The sequence below is a fragment of the Acomys minous genome (genome assembly GCF_964271855.1).
Source record: "Acomys minous genome assembly, chromosome: 17".
In the NCBI taxonomy this organism is placed as follows: Eukaryota; Metazoa; Chordata; class Mammalia; order Rodentia; family Muridae; genus Acomys; species Acomys minous.
Genome location: NC_140500.1, coordinates 22155054 through 22176561, shown reverse-complemented (window position 1 = coordinate 22176561; position 21508 = coordinate 22155054).

Below are 21508 nucleotides of genomic sequence, written 5' to 3'. Positions count from 1 at the left end.
CTCATCAGAAGCACTCCTTAGTCATATGTAAATAGCAGCCTGTGTGGTTTTCAGCACTGAATAATATCAGGTATTGTTGGAAGACCCTGCTATTAAGGTTGGAATCCTCCATGTCCAGATAGCTCTCTGAGCTCTGTGCAAAATGGAGGACTCCCTTCCTCAGTGGGGCTTCCTCTTCTCCGCCTGACCTTATCTGGAGAGCATCTGTAAGCCTGATCCCCACAGCCTCCACCTCTGAGGAAAGTCATGTAGTCCATGGTCACATTACAGGTTCAACTTTTTTTGTCTTTATTTATTTTATGTTCATTGATGTTTTTCTTGCACGTATGTTTGTCTGTGTGAGGGTATCAGATCTTGGAGTTACAGACAGTTGTGAGATGCCATGTGGGTACTGAGAATTGAACTCAAGTCCTTTGGAAGAGCAGTCAGTGCTCTTAACCAGTGAGCCATCTCTCCAGGCCATGTTTAACTAACTTTCTCCCAGTAAGTACTGTCTGGAAAGTACCTGGAATTCCTGGAATTCATTTTCATGTAACTGAAGCATTCCCAGCACCTCAACCCCAAAAATGTACAGCCACCTTGGAAACCCCTACCCAAGCCCCAAGAGCTATATAGCTCTTGTTCATCCCAAATAAAATTGAGTGTCTCACTGAAGCTGTCTCCTAGCAGTCTGTTCATCATACTCACAGCTGTCTGAACCCTACTCCCTGCCTCTGCTCCCGTTTCCCCCATAGGCCTGTGGCCAGTGACCTCCAAGGAAGGGGAGACCCACACCTACTGTCTTCCCCTGCACATCACCATTGCATGCAACGTAGAGTTGGAATACAGCCAAAGGGTTAAGCAATGTCACCTGGTTCAAGAGCACAGCCTTGCTAGTAGTTTGAACTTCATTCATGCAATAGCACATTCCTGGCCTCCTACACAAAACCAGGTAACATTTTCCCAAGAATTTAGAACTCAGTTTCCACATTTCCTCTCTCTCTCTCTCTCTCTCTCTCTCTCTCTCTCTCTCTCTCTCTCTCTCTCTCGATGCAGCAGTGGAACTGGGAGAGGATGTTTTGGAATGTTCCGGCACTGTTGCTGTGTGGTTGTCTTAAGCACAGAGCGAATATGTACCCTGAGTCCAGACTTTGCTGGGTCACAGAATGGCTGATCTTTCTCCTGGGACAAAAGATGCTCACATGTCATTCCTGCACCTAGGACTTCTCCCAGAAATAGGGAATCAAATTGGAATGTGGGGTAAATAAATCTACTAAGTGAAAGGAGACAGAAAATTCACTGAAATTTTCCTCATAACTGAGAACTATTCTGAGAATCTCAAGATATTTATTGGCATCCTGTCACATAGGTGAGGAAGGTGTCTCAGAACCTCTCTCCTAGCTGGAGTTTGATGTCACGGGTGACGCTTATTAGCTCAGCCACCTCCAGGCCACTGTACCAGGGGTACAGATCTCAGAGACCCTGGGCTCTCTTGCTACCCTCATGAACAGAGAAGAATCTTTCCCTAGCCTGTCTTTCTTCCCTCCCATAACTCCTCTCTCTGGTGACATCAGAAGACACCATGAGAGAACAAGAAAGGTGCTTTATCAAGCCATGACTTAACAGAACGGCCATCTTAGGAAGCACATATTGTAGAGGGCTGAAATACTGTGTGAAAGTTAACTTCCTGTACATCATCAAACTCTGTGGTTGCAGGGCCAGACCATGGGCCTGTGGCCTGGCAAATACTTGCACAAGAAGTTACTTCTTGAGATATATAAGAAATGGAAGGGGGAAACAGAATCAGCTATTTCTCCTCGGTGATTTTATGTTTTCTTCCTGACTCCAAAAATACCTACACAGATGATCTTGATGTTTGTAAATTGCCCCTGGATAGGTGCTTCAAAGAACCTCACTTTTTAATTCTATGGCTATAGTTTTCTCATCTGAGAATCAAAAATATTGTAGCTAACATAACAGCTGTAGTCTTTCTAGCACTAAGATTTTATGATCTCATAAGAAAATGGGACCTAGAAGGTTGGCTCAGTGGTAAAAGGCATTGGATGCTTTTGCAGAGGACCCAGACTTGGCAAACAACCCTCTTTGACTCCAGTTCCATGGGGACCAGATGCCTCTTCTGGCCTCTGTGCACACTGCATACATGCAGTACATAGACATAAAAATAAATGTCTTGAAAAAGAAAATCTGGGATAATTCTCACCCCATCTAACCCAAGAAACAACAAGAAAAGTCAACATCATATGAGACAATGTCGTCATAAGAATATGTCACCAAAATGTCCACATTTTGGCAACTCCTCAGGTTCCCCACATGCTGGTTTACATATAGTATTAGCACAAAGCATGGCTGACCATCCAAAGAACTAAGTTTCAAATCTGAGAGAGCGCTAGCCTGTGCATGTCAGTACTGGGAATAAAATAATAGGCGGCCATAGCCCACTGCACTCAGAATTAGCCAGTCTCTGAGGGTACCAAGACTTCTCAGAAATGTTTTTTTTTTCAAGCTGAAGAGTAGAGGGGATAAGTTCACTCCATCTCCGAGCCCTTGGAAAAAACAACTGCTCCTGCTTTATTACCCTTCCTCATTTACAGAAGGCTCTAGATGGTAAGTTGATTTCTTCGCCTGCCATGGAGGAAATAGCCCTCATTTATTGCTGGGGCACAAAGTCTTAGGCAGAGCCACCTATTTGACGCCTTTGAAATACTCACTTCTGACACACTATAAAGGAAGTCCAGGTCAGCCAGGGCTGTTACACAGAGAAACCCTGTCTCAGGGGGAAAAGATACTCACTTCCTTACTTTAAACTCTAGAGCAGCCATGATCTCTAAAACATTAGCAGAGGGAGGTGGGGAGTGAACTGAGATAGCGAAGGCCTTTGTACAAGTGGCAGTTAATGGCGTCATGCAAGCTCTGAGGCAATTCATTTAACCTAGCCAAATACGTTGTGTATACTCATTGTAGTTTTGTGTTTTCACTAATTTAATGCCACGATGGGGCTAGATATTCTGAATACAGCTAACATATTTTGGGTATATTTGGGAATGTGAAAAATCCAAATAAATAGTAGTATTCTCTTAAGTTTAGAAACAAAAATATTCAAATCTGATTATCTGCTCATGAAAACATTTCTCAATGGTTTGCTTATTTCTAAGCAAAATAATATGTTTTACAGACAATTTTATGTGACAGAAACCTCAGCAGAGTATCTACTGGAAAATATACAATAACTACCAACATGGGGGTCATAGAGAAATTTAGAATCCAATGTGTTTCCTCTCTGTGATGTCATGAAAGCCATCAAGTCGTAAGGAGAGCAGAGACCTTCATGGAAGAAACAAATCCCTTAACATGCACAATTCACAGGAACTGTGGTCATTGGCTGAGAATATAACTTAGTAATGAGTTGTACATTTAGCCTGGGTGAAGCCCTGAGTTCAATCCCTGGTACCACAGAAAGGAAGTGACACTTATATTTGCATGAGTTTGGTCAACAAGTCGTCAGGACATCACCCAGGAAAAGATGGACCTTCCATTCCACAGGCTTTCTATCTGATGGCGTATCTTTGTGAAGTCCTTCCCTTCATGCCTGCAGGGAAGGAAATGTATTGCCATATTCTGTGGAAAAGTTACCTTTCCTTGCAAGGATACCATGGGAAAGGAAAGATCATAAGAATAAACAGAGAAAGACTTTTCAACCGATGTGAGAGTTTATGAGAGTTCAGAACCAAGCCTCTGCTTTTTAAAAAGAAACTAAAGATTATCTATCTAGAGAAAGGCCTCAGAGCCCTTAAGCCAAACTTGGTAGAAGAAGAATATATATATATATATATATATATATATATATATATATATATATATATATATATATATATATATATATATCTGCAGAACACAGAAACTGTCCCACCAAAAGCCAAAATTAGCACAGAATCCCCTCGATTAGCATGCAGACTGTGGGACTGACCAGTTCCCAGAAGTGAAAGCGAGTTCTTACTTGGCCTTCCCAGATGGCCCATCGTCATATCATCGTTGTCTTTATACTTATTCGAAGCATTGCGCAGAGAACAGCAGCATCTGAGAAAGACTTAAGAAAAAACATCCAGTCAGGGTCCACTGGAGATACTCCCTCAAAACCCAGAGCCCCTGGGGCTCCCCATGCCTTTGTACTGAGGTACCCAAGTCAGATAAGTCAGCCTTCAGACACTTCCTCCTGCTGTGCAAGTACATAAGCCATACATTCCTCAGCCCAGCTTAGAGCTCAGCCCCCTAAGCTTCTATCACAGATTACAGTCTCTAAAACCTGTGATCCATGGGCTGTGGGACCTTAGAGCCCAGAAAATAATCATCCTTTTCTCCCACAGCATCATGGGTGCTCCCTCTAGGTCCATACACACACACTCTCACTAAAATTCCTCTGTTTTCTTAAATCTCCCATGGTGTTTACATTTCTTGATGTGTTGGTCTATCTCAAACAAAAAAGGTGAGAACATGACAATAAGGAACAATACGAAGAGCATAGCAAACACTGCATAGAGCCAAGGGACACCATTTGAGAACAGGTTGACTCCTGGTTTGATCTCCGCCATTGGGACAGGAGGAAAGACATAGAATTCTATTCTCTGCCTCAGATTCTTTACCTCTAAGGAGACCACAGCAATGACATCACAGCTTCAGAGACAATGGGCGTGGGGAGGATCTGAGCAGGGATTGGTCAAGCTTCGTCCCATCTGTGACAAGAGCAAGAATAGCTTCCCTCACAGCACAGATTTTTGTTCCTAATATTTTTGTGCATGTGGTGTGTGCATGTGTATAGGTATGATCACCCTATGTACACATGTAAAGCCAGAAACTGACATCACATGTCTTCCTCTATTGCTCTCTTTCTTCTTCTTCTTCTTCTTCTTCTTCTTCTTCCTCTTCTTCTTCTTCTTCTTCCTCTTCTTCTTCTTCTTCTTCTTCTTCTTCTTCGAGAAAGGCTCAATAAAATTTGCCATATCAGCTAGACTGGCACTCACATGTGCAGAGAGAGAGAGACAGAGAGAGAGAGAGAGAGAGAGAGAGAGAGAGAGACAGAGAGACAGAGACAGAGAGAGAGAGAGAGAGAGAGAGAGAGAGAGAGAGAGAGAGAGAGAGATATTATAGGCCTGTACCTCTCACACAGCTTTTACATGGATGTGGAGATCCTAAATCAGGTTCTTATGTTTGCACAGGAAGCACTTTTCCCACTGACACACCTCCTCGACCCCTAGCACAGCTTTCTTTAGTGGGACCCAAAACGCCAAATGTGCTGGCCAGACCAAGCAGGCAGCTTATTGTATATTCGGTAAATGTATCTTATTATATTGGAACACACATAAGGAAGCTAGATTTCTCAATCCTAGCATTAATCTTAAGGGGTTAACACTTAAATCTGAGAATCAAGAAAGACTATATATTCCTCAAGAAAGATTTCATGAGGGGCTGGAGAGATGGTTTGGTGGTTAAGAGCACTGTCTGCTCTTCCAAAAATCCTGAGTTCAATTCCCAGCAAGCACATGGTGGCTCACAACCGTCTATACTAGGATCTGATGCCCTCTTCTGACATGCAGATAGAGCACTCATATTCATAAAATAAATAAGTAAATCTCTATTTTAAAAAACTAAAAATTAAAAAAGAACGTTTTATGCTCTTTCCTAGAATGCCTGCCATTCTCTGCCTTGCTGTACACCAGAAATGGGTGTCCTGTCCGAGCACAGGAACGTCTCCCCCATCACATGGATCAATGAGGCAACACCACTTCATTTTCCAAGATGAGAGTGGTGTCTCCTTTCTGAGCTCAACGGAATTAGTATGCCATGAGGGCTTTGAATACCCATACATGATGTTCTCTGGTCCATGGCAGCATTTCCCAAAAGAAAAATATGGATAAAGACCAAAAAAAAAAAAAATGGTCTGTAGCCCCACCCTACAGTACAACATCTTCCTTGGTGCCTTTGTCCATTTTCAACTACTGCAATGTTAATTATCACAGACTGGGTAATTAGTAAAGAATGAAAACTTCCTCAGCTCTCTGTTCTGGAGGCTGGGAAAGCCAAGGTTGGGGGTCATCTCTGCGGGAGGCATTAGAAGATGAGAGCTGGCTGACTTTAAAGCAGCCTACTTTCAGTATGCCGAAGCCACCCTTGCTGCAATGGTAGTAGTCTGCCTCTTCCTAAGGCCCACTTCTTGTATTGAAAGGGAAATACACTTCCAAAGCTTTGCCTTTGGATTGACCCACTGAAACCATGGCACTCAATAACAGGACTTCCTTTGAATTAATACCTCTACATTCCCAATCCAGTAGATAATCCCTGCTAACACGTTCCCCAAATTTTACATCAACCCAGGCTCCTCTTTCTGAAGAGTTTCTTACAGTAGAAGTTGTAAAACCACTTTTCCCAAAGTTATCAGCCCGCCGACACAGGGTAACTCTGACCCCATTACTATTCCCCAAGTATGAAGTGTTCCCTATTCTTGTTTTAAACTACTGGGGGTTGGTCTGGTGATGTGTGTTCTGGTGCTAATTACTGGCTCCCAAGATCTAGTTGCTGCCCACACGGGCACATTCTCACGTACACCTGTCCTTGTGTGGTAAACCTTGCCTAAGAAATTATTCCTGTTTGGACCAATGAGAAGCTGGTACCTGGGCAGGGCCTGAGGGAGGTAGGCGTGACGAAGGTTGGCGGGCTTTGGGAGAGAAGGATCTTGGGAAGGAACAGCAGACAGGTATCAGAGGAAGAAGGAAGCAAGAGAAGCACATGGCCAGATCAGTGTGTATGGAGGGAAGTGGAAGAGATGGAGAGAATCAGCAAATACTTTAGATTTGTAGACGGGAGGGGGCCCAGAGAGAATGTATTAGAACGCATGCCATGATTTGAGGGCTTGGGAGGTAACGATAATTCAGGAAGTAATATCTGCCCTGCCCCAGGTGAAATAAGGCTATTCTAAAAACCCATCAGGTGTCTGTGTCTTTATTGATTGTGGTAGCAGCTTAGACAATACCTCTGTAATAATTATAAGGCTAATAATAGCCATTATTAGATGTTTTATATTAACCACAACATTAAACACAATCTTCCCTTGATGACCAGTGGATACCCATGACAAAAATCTAAAAATCTATCAGGTATCTGTGTCTTTATTGATTGTGATAGCGAGTTAGACAATACCCCCTTAATAATTATGAGGCTAATTGTAGCCATTATTAGATATTTTATATTAACACAACATTAAACACAATCTTCCCTTTGATGATCGGTGGTTACCCGTGACAAGATGATGCTCTGTCCCTGTGTTCTTCACCTGCTCCCAAGTCCCACCATGTTATTCAGTGTTTTGTGCCAAGCCTCTGCCTGGCAGAAGGACCATATGTTTTCTCTCAAGGTGACCAGACTCCTTACTCATCACACAAAACAGACATCAGTGCCTGAGAACCTGGACTATACCCAGGGCTGGATTGGATAAGATATACAAAGTCTAAGTTGTTGCCCTACAGACCTCACACACAACTGGAGAAATAAAATCCCAGACACAAAAGGCCAGAGGTGTCACATGTTGCCACAACTGGAGAATTATTTATTGGGCACAAAAGATGCTTAGCCACTGAGAGGACTCCTGAGCATTGAGGGGTACCCTCTTCACTTCAGGGGTAAGTGTGTACCAAAGTGTCTATATATGTGCCTTTGTTTTATTTTGGATTCTGAGGCGGGGGGGGGGGGGGCTGTGTTAGGGAACTATTTCCAGTCCCTAGAACGTTTAGATTCAACTGAAGTTTCTGGGGACCATAACGTGAATAGTGGCACACCAGAAGCCATCTGGAGCAAAATCGCCACTTAATATGATTATTTTTCTAGTTGGATCTGCCCATCTGCCTCAAGAACTAAAAGGAGGAGCTTAGGCTGAAAACGGTGGCAAATGGGAATAAACTCATTTTTAAACCCTTGCTTTCAGTAAACAAAGTTTAGACATGAGAAGGGATGTGACAGAGCAGGAGGGAGCTAAAGCAGACAACACAAACATTTGCTGATGAAAATTGGACACCAGCAAGGCTCTTAAAATAACAATTATTGAGTCTCCCGCTCTGCTTAGACGGCAGGAAGCTGCATGGGACTGTTCCCGGCCTTCAATAATGAGAAAAATGTAGAATAGTTACAACATCCTACATTGTTCTTATTTCTCATCTCATTCTTCTAACTGAAACCACGAGGCATCCAAGTAACCAAAGCCAGCACATAAGACAGAGTCCCGAGGAACTGATACAGATAAAGAATGGGCTACCTTCTTAGTTTGGAAGCGCTGAGCTCCATAGACACAGGGGCCCACTCACAATCTCATGGGCCTATACTGGGAACTACCCAGAAAGCCTGGGACCACCACAGAAGACTGCACTAAGATCCTTACGTCAATAGGGTCAAGGGGTGTCGAGCAGTTGATGGAAGAGACTCGCAGCTCCTTGTTTGCTTCTAAACCTCCTAATATAAAAAGTAAGACGTTCCAGCGGGGTCCACTCACTTGCTCCAGCGGGGACCACTCACTCACTCCAGCGGGGTCCACTCACTCCAGCGGGGTCCACTCACTCACTCCAGCGGGGTCCACTCACTCCAGCGGGATCCCCTCACTCTCTCCAGCGAGGTCCGCTCACTCACTCCAGCGGGGTCCGCTCACTCACTCCAGCGGGATCCCCTCACTCTCTCCAGCGGGCTCCGCTCACTCACTCCAGCGGGATCCCCTCACTCACTCCAGCGGGGTCGGCTCACTCACTCCAGCGGGATCCCCTCACTCTCTCCAGCGAGGTCCGCTCACTCACTCCAGCGGGGTCCACTCACTCGCTCCAGCGGGATCCACTCACTCGCTCCAGCGGCGTCCGCTCACTCGCTCCAGCGGGGTCCACTCACTCACTCCAGCGGGGTCCACTCACTCTCTCCAGCTGGGTCCACTCACTCACTCCAGCGGGGTCCGATCACTCACTCCAGCGGGGTCCACTCACTCTCTCCAGCGGGGTCCACTCACTCACTCCAGCGGGGTCCACTCACTCTCTCCAGCGGGGTCCGATCACTCACTCCAGCGGGGTCCACTCACTCACTCCAGCGGGGTCCACTCACTCGCTCCAGCGGGGTCCACTTACTGCTTATTTATTCCATTGTCATCCCTGTTCTTCCAGAGTTCATTTTGAGACTCATCAGTCTGTTGCTTCTGTTTTTCTGCAGGGAGAGGGGGCTGTGGCATAGAAAACAAGGGTTCCTACTTTATACAGATGTAGTTTGAAAACAGTACAAAGCAATTGTCATTTTGGTCTCAAACTTCATTAGGTATAATCAATAAATATGTTTATTTCAAATTCTAAAGTTAAGTGTCCCTTTATTTCTGTGATGGATCAATGGTGATCATTCTAACTAGAGAAATTCTGCATACACTGTAGATCTTCCAAAGCAATCCAAGATACACACAGCATAACACAACATTATGCCAAGTGGAGATCAGCAAGGGCCCTTTTGTTACTGTTTACCAAATATCGCCAAAGGTTCAGGGTATTTTTCTGTTCATCAATAAAGCTCATTTATATTTGTATCCAAATAAAATGTAGTTTGCAGCAGGAAAAAAACTTACTATATGGAAATATAAAACACAACACTTGCTTTGCACCCAGGAAAGAACAAAGCAACAGCTGATGTTCTCTGTGTAACATGCTTCAAGAATTTGGCGCATGCCCAGTTGTCATTGGCGGGTTTATATTCCTAGCAGCAAGGCTGCGCGCAGTGAACAGGTTCCTATTTGCAGCTATAACCCAAAGTATACTGTTTCTGTAACAAAACTCTGTAAGGATCCTATGATGAAATTTGGGCACTGCCCTTGGAACCAAAACACAAGATTGACGTAGACCCCTAATAGGCAGAACACACGGGTCACGTCTGATAGGGTCAGCTAATGTCCAAGCCGAGCCAAGCTAGCAAAGATGAGAGTGGGGAAGCCAGAGTGGCCAAACAGAGACTGTAGGGTCTGGCTCCCTGACCATGAAGCAAACACACGCTCTGAAGCGGACAACTCCTACTTTGCCTCTGTGGGAGGGAGCGCTTCATTAGCTTCCTCTCCTGTCTATCCCTGTGACAGCAAGATTCGATTGTAGAAGACAGAAACAAAAATCTTTCAACAGATACAAAAGGATGGGAAGGTAGAGCGCCATGGGGCAAGGTGGAGGAGACACAAGCAAGAAATTTCTCCTGTGCTTGGGCTGGAAGACAACAGCTGTGGTGTGGTGCTGTTTGGGAAATTGTTCTATTTACACCTTGCCCCCAGCCTGTCATCCATCTTACCCTCCCTTTAACACCAAATAGGAATAAATTGTTGATTGGGTGACACAGGCTCTTAGGGGTGATTAAGGGTTCACATTTTAGATGAAATAGAATAGAAAGAAGGTGGAAAGCAGCGGGAGGAGGGGCAGACAAAAAAGACTGAGAATTCAGTAAAACCAAACAAGTATTGCTTGGGTGATACTCCAGACACACCCATGCGCCATAAGAAATTATATAGAAAGCATATGCAGCCGGTGACTCAACCACTCTACTTCTTGTTTTTTGGAAGGACTGGAGAATTTGGCCACGTTGTCTGTGGAAGCTCTATCTATGCCTACATGATGTGCAGACTCTAATTGTCCCGTCCAGCAGGACCAGTAATTACGGGGTCGCGAGGGGAGCCATACCTGAAAAGATGGGACGAGAAAGAAGGAGGCGAGACCAAGTAGAACTCCTATCAAGGTCTGTTTATTGAATCAAAAGCAAAAGCTTATATGGGGTGGAAGCAGGAGCCAAGCAGTAGGGGGTCTGAGAATGTCTCCAGGTGATCTCAGCAGGGGAACATCCTGTGATTCATCTTGAAACAATTCCTATCTTACTTTAGCTAACTATCTCTTGGAAAGTCCCGGCTAAACAACATCTGCAGAGGTCGAAAGGAGGAGGTTATGCAGAGGTCGAAAGGAGGGGGTTATGCAGAGGCTGAAATGAGGAAGTTATGCAGAGGCTGAAATAAGGAAGTTATGCAGAGGCTGAAATAAGGAAGTTTAGCTTTGGAATGGGGCTTCAGAATTTTGCCTCAGCCAGTAGATTCTTTTAGCCTTGAATGACCCTGGGCTGGCTCCGGACATCTGCCCCTTCTTTATTAAATAGAAGCAGAGAGAGAGGGGGGGGGGGAGTAGAGGCCTGACCCTCCTGAAGATGGGCGTTGCGTTAAGAGGTCACTGCATGGCCATTTTTTCAGGTCACACATGTCCCCAACCTCCCAAACGCGTTTGCGGAGAACAGGAAAAGGATAGTAACATCCTTTATGCGCGTCAGCCTATATGCAGTCAGGCGTGCTCCTCAGGAACCTACCGAGGTGTCTGGCATGGTTCCCTGCAGTGCTTAGCCTCGCACCCTCTCAAGCGAACAATCGACTCAAGCCCTTAGGTTTCAGCTTGTTGAAGTCGAGGCCACTCTTTTAAATAGAAGCAGAGAGAGAGAGAGAGAGGGGGGGGGGGGAGTAGAGGCCTGACCCTCCTGAAGATGGGCGTTGCGTTAAGAGGTCACTGCATGGCCATTTTTTCAGGTCACACATGTCCCCAACCTCCCAAACGCGTTTGCGGAGGACAGGAAAAGGATAGTAACATCCTTTATGCGCGTCAGCCTATATGCAGTCAGGCGTGCTCCTCAGGAACCTACCGAGGTGTCTGGCATGGTTCCCTGCAGTGCTTAGCCTCGCACCCTCTCAAGTGAACAATCGACTCAAGCCCTTAGGTCTCAGCTTGTTGAAGTCGAGGCCACTTTTAGCCGCATTATCAAGGACGGCACAGTCTTCTGCCTCGGGGTCAGGTGGTTCGAGCCTGTGGTAATGAACTTCCACATGGGTGGGTCCCTGTATGGCAGAGTCTATTTGGCGTTTGACAAAGTCAGTAATCTTTCTGAAAGCCCACGGTCCAAAAGATATTAGTAACAAGAACCCTATAATAGGTCCCAGCAACGAAGGGAGGAGGGTAGTCAGAAGAGGGGAAGCAGAAAACCAGTTTTTATACCAGGATTCAGCTCTATCTCGCTCCCGCTTGCGATTTTCTAGACTTTTTCTGACCTTCCTCATGCTATCTTCTACGATCCCAGTTTTATCGGTATAGAAACAGCATTCTTCTTTGAGTGCTGCGCATAATCCCCCTTGTTGTAAAAACAGCAAATTTAGCCCTCTCCTATTCTGCAGTACCACTTCTGCAAGGGAGGAAAGCGAATCCTTTAAAGCTGCCATAGCAACCTGTATTTCAGCAATATCTTTATCTATGGCTGCACTAAGCTGGTGATAGTTTTGATTGGAGATCACTAAAGATGAAATGCCCGTCCCGGCCCCGACAGCCCCGAGCCCCAGTAGAACCGCGATGGTTGCAGCTGTAATGGGCTCGCGTTTGACTCTGGATGGTGTACCCGGAGGAGTCCAGAAGTTGAGAAATTCATCTGTAGAATAAACTGTTAATCGAGGAAGTAGCTGAACAAGCACACAGTAATCATATTGTTGTAGGAAAGGCTGTACCACGATAAACGAGGTTAGGCCAGTGGAACATGCCAAATATGTATCATTTGGGGCTACCAGGTAGGTGGAGCCACCACTGACCTCAAGAGTCTGATTACACAGAGGAGAAATAACGGAGGGTAAACGCATCCTGGGTCCCCTGATGCAGAGCCCCAGGCCTGAGACTTGGGCCAGGGTCATGCCTTCCCTGGCCTCTGGGTTCCAGCGAACCAGGGAGGAGTCGTTAGTAGCAGTAAGATTGTTAAGGATAGCAACACCCTCATAAAAGGGTGGGGAAGCACGATAACATAACCAACAATCATCTGCAAGGTTGGGACGAACAGCGTGCAGGGCAGACCAGGATTCATTAACCATGGTCAGGATAATATTAACAGAAGGTGAGGGACCGGGAGGTACGGTGGGTTGAAACAGGGTGGTATGGGGTGTACCAGTGGCTGTTGGGTGGCGTGGATCAGACCGCAGGTTCTGTAGGACCTGATTTGGGCCAATGGCCACCAGTTTTGAATTGGGAATGGACTTGAGTAGTTTAATTTTAAAAGTGAGGCCAGGATCATATCCAATTGTGTATAACCTAAGTCCCCACTCTAGGCCTCGATTCTCCCATGTGGCTTTCTTTCCTTTGTCAGTGAAGGTAATCACAAGGGGGTTGCACCAATTACTACAGTCACGTGTGCCAGAGGGGTCAACTGTCTCTGGGAGATCCTTTCTTTTAACAGTTATATAATCCCAAGAAGATGAAGGTTTCCAATAGGTATCTCCCGTAGTCTCACATCCCCAGGCGGCACAGTAAAAGTCACTAGAAAAGCCGCATTTGTGACCCAGGGAGCGATCTCTGTGTCCCCCGGGACACACATAAATGGGTTTTTCTCCCAAAAAGTACCTGGGCACTTGTCCATCACATCCTGCTTGGACACCCTCAGGCCGAAGATCCAGTGGCTTATCTTGGGGCATATAATAGGAGGGTGTTCCCCAGGCCTCGCTGGCTCCCAAGGCCAGCATACATAAGTCCACTTCCTAAGTAGGCCACGGTGTTTGATGAGTGATAGAGGAAGAGGAGTTAACGATATCCCTTTCCCCAAATAAGGATAGGGTCGGGACCCTGCCACCGGGAGGTGAATGGATCTTTCCATAAGGCTTGAGCATAAGTCTGAGAGGTTGTACCATGCCATAAGTGATCCGCTGCTGATCTGTGATTTTTGTCTAGGGTAAGGAAATGTAAGACAAAAAGTGCATGGCACAGAAGGGTTTTGTTATTGCCCAATGTGGGGAAGAGTGTTCCCCCTGTACCTTGTAATTTCAGCAGCATATTTTTAAGCGTTTGGTGAGCTCGCTCGACAATTCCCTGTCCCTGCGGGTTGTAGGGAATGCCAGTAATATGTTTGATGTTTAATTGGGCACAAAATTGTTTAAAACTGGCGCTGGTATATCCAGGTCCATTGTCTGTTTTGATAGTTCTGGGCTGTCCCATGACGGAGAGGCAAGTTAGTACATGGTTGATGACATTTTTAGTGGCCTCTCCTGTTTGAAGGGAGGCGTAAAGAAAGCCACTATACGTACCAATGGTAACATGGACATATTTTTGTTTTCCAAAAGAGGCAACATGGGTAATGTCCATTTGCCACAATTCGCCTGGGACCAGTCCTCGAGGGTTGACCCCGAAGTGGGCTTCGGAGAGAAAAGTCAAACAACTCTTGCAATTACGAACTATCTGTCTAGCCTGTTCTCTGGTAATTTTGAACCACAACCTAAGGGTGTGGGCATTAAGATGGTGGAGCTCGTGGGCCTGTTGGGCTTGGGAAATTAGATCAGAGGGATAATCTTGAACCTGAATAGACCCGACCATCTGGGTGGCGGCATCGACTAACCGGTTTCCCTCGGCAAGAGGTCCAGGGAGTCCAGAATGAGCCCTAATATGTCCAACAAAAAAGGGTTTGGTGCGCCGATGGATAAGGCTTTGTAATGCCGCAAATAATGGGGCAGCATTAGTGGTAGGTGTTATGTGAGGCACTGTTTCTAGCAAGGGGACCGAACAGGCAATGTAGGCGCTGTCGGTATATAGGTTAAAGGAATGGTCTGGGAGGGCTGTAAATACCTGTATTATAGCATATAACTCAACTAGCTGTGCCAAAAGAAAAGGGGAAGACACACGAGTGGTTACTCCATCAATGGAATAAGCTGCTATACCATTAGAAGATCCATCCGTAAAAACTAAACTAGCCTGGGAGATAGGGGACAATTTCGTCCTTTTAGGGAAAATAATAGGCGTTTTGTAAAGGAATTGAAGCAACCTATCGGGGGATAATGGTTATCGATTTTGCCTTGAAAATTTATGCAATTAATGGCCCAGATATCGGAATTGATAAATAGCCAATTAATCTGAGCTGGGGTATAGGGGAGGATCAAAATGTCGGGGTCTTTTCCAAAGGTTTTTCTCAATTGTAAGCGGCCTTTATGAGTTGGGCCACCAGAGATGGGTAGGTGGCAAGAACCTTAGACGATTCCGAAGGGAGGTGTACCCAATAAAGGGGGGCACCCTGCCAAAACACCCCCGTGGGCGTAAAAGGGGTGGGAAGGACAATGAATTGTAAGGGTTTAGTAAGGTCAAAAAAGGAGATAGTTTGGTTGTTAATGGCAGACTCAACGCAAGCTAGGGCAGCCTGTAATTTAGGGGGTGTCAGAGGCCACTGGTCTACCCAGACAGGGGCATCACTTCTCCAAGAGATCTTATCTGCCTGGGGTGCAGGGGATACAGTGAAAAAACAATCCTTAAGTCTAATATAAGTTTAAAAACTTACATCTTTGTAAGAAACTTAGCTTATCCGTAGATCATGCTCTGTGGAGATCAGGTTGAAATTTAAGCGTTCTGTCTCTGTTAATCTCCAAGTGTTAGGATTAAAGGTATGCACCACCATGCCCTGTCACAGAGATCCACTTGTCTCTGTCTCTGGAGTGCTGGGATTAAAGACATGTGCCACCTGACTTGTTTAATTGTTTTATTCTAATTTTAGTAAAACAGGAAAACAAGAAAATTCTAAGTCCTAGGTAGTTAACTACATTCCCTAGCCTAGTTTAGAAATCTATCAGCCTCCTAGTTCCGCCTCTCCAACTAGCCACGTGTCTGTAGCCATCTCTGTTCTGTAGGAGTCAAGCCCACAGATAACTAGGAGCAGTTTCTGTAAAATTATCTGGCCCAAGGAAATATTAGCTCTGGACTTATTTAGTTAGTTGGATCTAAGCTGGAAACTCTCAGCTGTAAATGTTTGTTTCCAAGGACGAAACTTCTTTATATCTCTTATTTGAGAATCTAAAATATTTTAGAAATATTTCAAGTAAACATTAAGCAAAGAGACAAGAAAATTATAAACACCTTGTAGCTAAGGAATTTGGAATTAACTCTATTTGCTAGACCAATTTGAAAAACTGTTAGTCACTTACAAGCAAAAAAATTAAGCAAGAAAATTCTAAGTTTTAGGCAATAAACTCTATTTCTTAGACCATGCTTTTTCAACTTGTCACATGTTGCAGCCATGCCTGTTCTGTAAGAGGCAAGCCCCACAGGCAGCCACTGTGTCTGGGTCCAGGCCCTGGAAAGGGCAGGCCTGCTCCTGCCTCAGAGGCAATACTCTTACTGTCTCATAGGCTGTGTGCCATGTTGTGCTGCACTGTTTTAGAAAATTGGCCAGCGAGTAAAGCTTAGCCCTCTATCAAGACATAGAAAAATGAAACAGTATTTTAAAAAATTAAACAAATTTACAGACATAGACATAAAATTTGACATGACGATTATAAAGCAATACCCGAGTTCCCTGTGTCCTGAAGGACTGTTTGAATCTCTGTAAGAAAAGCTAATGCTTACAAGGGCTTTTGAAACTCTAACTCCTCTTTCCCTGAGAAAAATTTTAAGGTGGCGAATAAATTACGCCTCCTTTGAGAGACTTTAACCCATCTTATTGACAGAGATGAACACTTACCGAAGTGCGGAGAGGTCCTGTGAGCGGCAGGCCCGCACCCGAGACGATCGGAGGTACTTTTGACCTCGGCGAGATACTTGACCGCGGCGTTTCTGAATTATTTCCCACGAAGGGTCTCTGTCGTGGTAGAGGGCTCGTACCTCGTGGCCACGTTGGGCGCCACGTGTCCCGTCCAGCAGGACCAGTAATTACGGGGTCGCGAGGGGAGCCATACCTGAAAAGATGGGACGAGAAAGAAGGAGGCGAGACCAAGTAGAACTCCTATCAAGGTCTGTTTATTGAATCAAAAGCAAAAGCTTATATGGGGTGGAAGCAGGAGCCAAGCAGTAGGGGGTCTGAGAATGTCTCCAGGTGATCTCAGCAGGGGAACATCCTGTGATTCATCTTGAAACAATTCCTATCTTACTTTAGCTAACTATCTCTTGGAAAGTCCCGGCTAAACAACATCTGCAGAGGTCGAAAGGAGGAGGTTATGCAGAGGTCGAAAGGAGGGGGTTATGCAGAGGCTGAAATGAGGAAGTTATGCAGAGGCTGAAATAAGGAAGTTATGCAGAGGCTGAAATAAGGAAGTTTAGCTTTGGAATGGGGCTTCAGAATTTTGCCTCAGCCAGTAGATTCTTTTAGCCTTGAATGACCCTGGGCTGGCTCCGGACATCTAATGACTTCTCCCCAGGGAGTTCGGAGCATCAGCAAGACTGATCTTACTCTGAACTGTAGGTTCAGATTTTTTGAAACCTACTTTATTTAAGTTTACTTCAACCTCACGTCTAACCCACCAACCAGAGGAAGGGGAGAAAGAATGTTAGTAGTTGTGGACCTGTTTAGAAGTAGTTACTAGAGCCAATTCTATTTTGCATTGTCAGGATACCAGCAGTCCAGTAAAAAGCAAACACCAAACAGCAACACAAATCCATAGCAGTGGCACGATCCAGCAGAAACAACAAGGCTCTGCCAGATCACCACAAGTCAGCAGAAGCAGCCAGAGTACCACAAGCGGTTCTCTGTAATGTTTCTCTCTGTGAAGGGAAGACCTGTGAAGACCAGCAAAGACCAGCGAAGCATTGCACGGCATAGAAATGCAAAAAAGTGTCATCTAACTGTCTGTGGGGTTCTATTTATACTCTTTCCAAACACCGTGTGCCCTCTCGCATGTCTGTTTTCAGCAAAACATCACATGACACAACTGAATTTTTAAGGAAACCAGAAACTTCCACTTCACTGTATGTGGATCATTCAGTGTATGATCCCAGTAACCACGCTACACACAGAAAAACAGCCACCTCATCTCCTTCTTCTCCCACTGATGGACACGTTGGCGTGGAATGTAGAGATACAGGTAGAGAATTTTGTGCCTACCCATTGTTATTTGTCTTTCCTTTATTTCCCCCACCTAGAAAAGCACTTCATTTCTTCAAGGAAGTGGTGGAAATCGAGAGCAGTTCACATACGATCATTTGCAACTATGCTCCAAGATCTTGCACATGAGCATCTCTAAGGCGACAAGCCAAGGATGCTCTCCCACCTCCACCATAGCTATAACATTTTGAGCAAAATGCAATTTGTTCAAAATATATTTCGAACGAGTGTATTCTGCCCCCTTGAGGAGTACCCTAGCGGTAGATGGGTGGCCCATTTCTAGTGCTGCTCTTGCCCAGCAAAGGAGGAGGAGTTTCTGATCTTCTTATAGCCAGAGGAAGTAAGGACAAGTAACCTAAAATTGTTTCTCCAACCAAAACCCATGTACTTTAATTGCATTTTTTTTTTTTTTTGGTTTTTCGAGACATAGTCTCTCTGTGTAGCCTTGGCTGTCCTGGACTCACTTTGTAGACCAGGCTGGCCTCGAACTCACAGTGATCCACCTGCCTCTGCCTCCCAAGTGCTGGGATTAAAGGCGTGCGCCACCACGCCCGGCCCTTTAATTGCATTTTTAAAACATGACTATAAGGCTGGGAGGATGTCGTTTGGTGGAACAGTGATTAGGTGCTATGTATGAGTCCCTACGTTTAACCATCAGGAGAGCAGAGGCACATTAACGTATCAACAAGATGGAAGAAAATAAACTGTGCTTGAGAGTGTGTGGGACAGACTTCAGTGAGGACTTGAGGCTCATGTTTATTATCCAGATGAGGATACGTGAGGTGCTGTGCCCGACTCACTCAACGGTTAAGATTTAAGCTTAGATGTGGGCTGAAATCTAACAATTCCCCCGCAGCCAAAATTGAAGACTTAAGGGTTTGAATACGTTCTCATTCCGACCAACTTGTTTCTCCCTATTCCAAGAGTGTCTGAGCTTTTTGTAGTTCAGGTGTTTCGGCTTTGCCTAGAATTTTTCTCAGAAAACTGTCACATCTAAACACACCTCACGACACCATACTCCCGAGTTATTGAAAGGCCAAAATTATGGGAGAAACAATGCTATAATCATCATAGAGCATTTCTAGACTGTTTGATCGCACTCACTGTGAAGTGACCTGTTGGGAGAGCAACCTCAGCTCTGGTGCTGGACCCAGGATCTTCTGCACCATAGTGTCACCTAAGGGGAAGCAGCACACACATGTGTCCAGAGGTTCCTTTACCCATTCTATATAAGCAGTCTACACTGAAGTCATTCGATGGTCACAAAGATTTCTCTGTTACAGAGCCTGGTGAGGACAACACAAATGTTTATTATGGGATAGTTTATGCAAAATAAGGACACAATGCAGCCTCAACATATCTGGCTGGGGTGGTCTCTGAACCCCTAGCCTGGACCATAGTGCAGATGGTTTCAGTACAGCCACACTGGCCCCTTCAGTGATACGCCAGGATCGCTGAGCTCAGAAACCATACTTCTGTCCTCCTCTTCCTCACTCAGGAGACTCTCCTTCACCAGTTCTTCCTCTGGGAAATATGAAAAACAAACATAAATAGGAAGTTTAGTGTCTCATTATAGTTATGACCCAAAGACAATGGGAGCCTTCTAGAGGTGTCTGAACCACAGGCAAAGAAGTAGTTCATAGGCTGGGCATGGTGGCATACCTGTAATCTCAGCACTTAGGGAGGCAGAGGCAGGTGGATCTCTGTGAGTCCAGGACAGCCAAGGCAACAAAGAGCAACTCTGTCTCAAAAAATAATAATAATAATAAGTATGTTGTGTGAAAATATTCACAAATCAGTTTCTAAAGAATGTCTGTCCTAGAGATTGGTGGTAACTAATAAACTCTAAAGATCTGTTTCTCAATCTGTCCACACAAACAGGGACATAGAATCAGAGGACACAACTGGAAACACCTTGCTTCTTCATGGCAAAATCTCAGGAAACTGGTGACAGAAACGTATCTGTTGCCATCTAGTCTTTGAAGACGTCTGAAAGATCCCAACTTTCCAGCAACCCACAGAGACAATCCTAGCTTTCCCTAGAAGTCCTTAAGTAGATGCATGTTAAGATGTGGGCTTTAAATATTTCCACAAAGCTCGTCTGCTGAAGGTTTATTTCCCCAATGCAACAGTGTTCATAGGAGAGGTGAACGGATCATGAGTGCTCTGGTTTCATTAATGAATTAATACATTTACGGATTCCTAACAATTTTGGTAGAGGGGAGTGGTTATAAATGGAAGACCTAAAGAGGCCTAGAAAGGATGCTAAGTGCCCTGGGATGCCACTTAGGTCCCACTGCCATTATAGTAACCCTAGGGATGTCCAGCCTATCCGATTCATAGACGCGGCACTCAGGAACAATTGCAGGCCCAGCAGACCCTTCATTTCTGCACATAGTCTCATCTCCTCCAAGAGAAGACCAGGGTGAAAAATGCAGAGATGTGATAGGCTTTTCCATGGGAACCAAAACAGGCTCGTTCTGCGTCTAACATTGACTTTTTTGTGTGTCACCTACTTTCAGTTGCTTTATGCATGTAGAGGCATTTGGCTATGTAAACCCTGTGGTGTCTTCAAGTACTGACAGTCCCAGATTTTGTAACCGAAGGCATACTGGATAATCGTTAGACATATCAGCTTGAACATTTGAAGGTATTATTTCCTTCAAATAAAGTCTTCATCAAATCTTATCTTTTTTTTAAGATTTATTTATTATTATGAATACAGTGCTCTACCTGCATGTACACCTGCAGGCCAGAAGAGGGCATCATATCACGTTATAGATGGCTGTGAGCCACCATGTGGTTGCCGGGAATTGAACTCAGGACCTCTGGAAGAGCAGTCAGTGCTGTTAACTGCTGAGCCATCTCTCCAGCCCCCAGACCCTATCTTCTTAAATAAAAAGTTTTTTTCATTGTCTGTTCCCTTTAGTATTACATTTTTCCCCTCCAAACTGATACATTGGCTTGAGAAATACGGTCACATTATTAAGACACAAATGCTTATCTGAACCTACTAGATCAGCTATGGATATGGACCACAAGGCTGTCACAGAGGTGTCAACAAAAAGTAGAGTTTAAACAAGTTATTTGAAAGGTCATTCTTCTTCAATAATGGTCTCCCCAGGGCAGCACCATCCCTCTCCTAGGCCCGAAACTGTAGCTTCCCAAAGCTGACTGTAAGTCATTCTAATAAACCCATATGTATTCCCTCTCTAAGTTCTGTCCCTCTGCTAGAGAACCCTAACACAGATAAAGGACCTGCTCTATAGCACTACCAAATAAGACTTCTGTTTAAAAAGCGAGGGGTAGGGCTGGCAATACAGCTCAGTGAATTATACACTTGTCACAGAAGTGTGAGGACCTGAGTTTGGATCCCCCGAAGCCACCAAAGTCCAGACACGGTAGATCATGTACATAAGGCCAGAGTTCATACCACAAGAAGGGAGGTGGAGACGTGAAAATCCTTGGAAGTTCATGGGCCAACTAGCCTGACTTATGCAGCTGTGAACAGGAAGCCACCCTGTCTTAAAACCTGGTGGGCATTTGGGAGATGACTCAGATTTAACAGCACTTGCTGCTCTTGGAAATCATTGAGGTTCAGTTCCTGAACTCCTATCAAGTG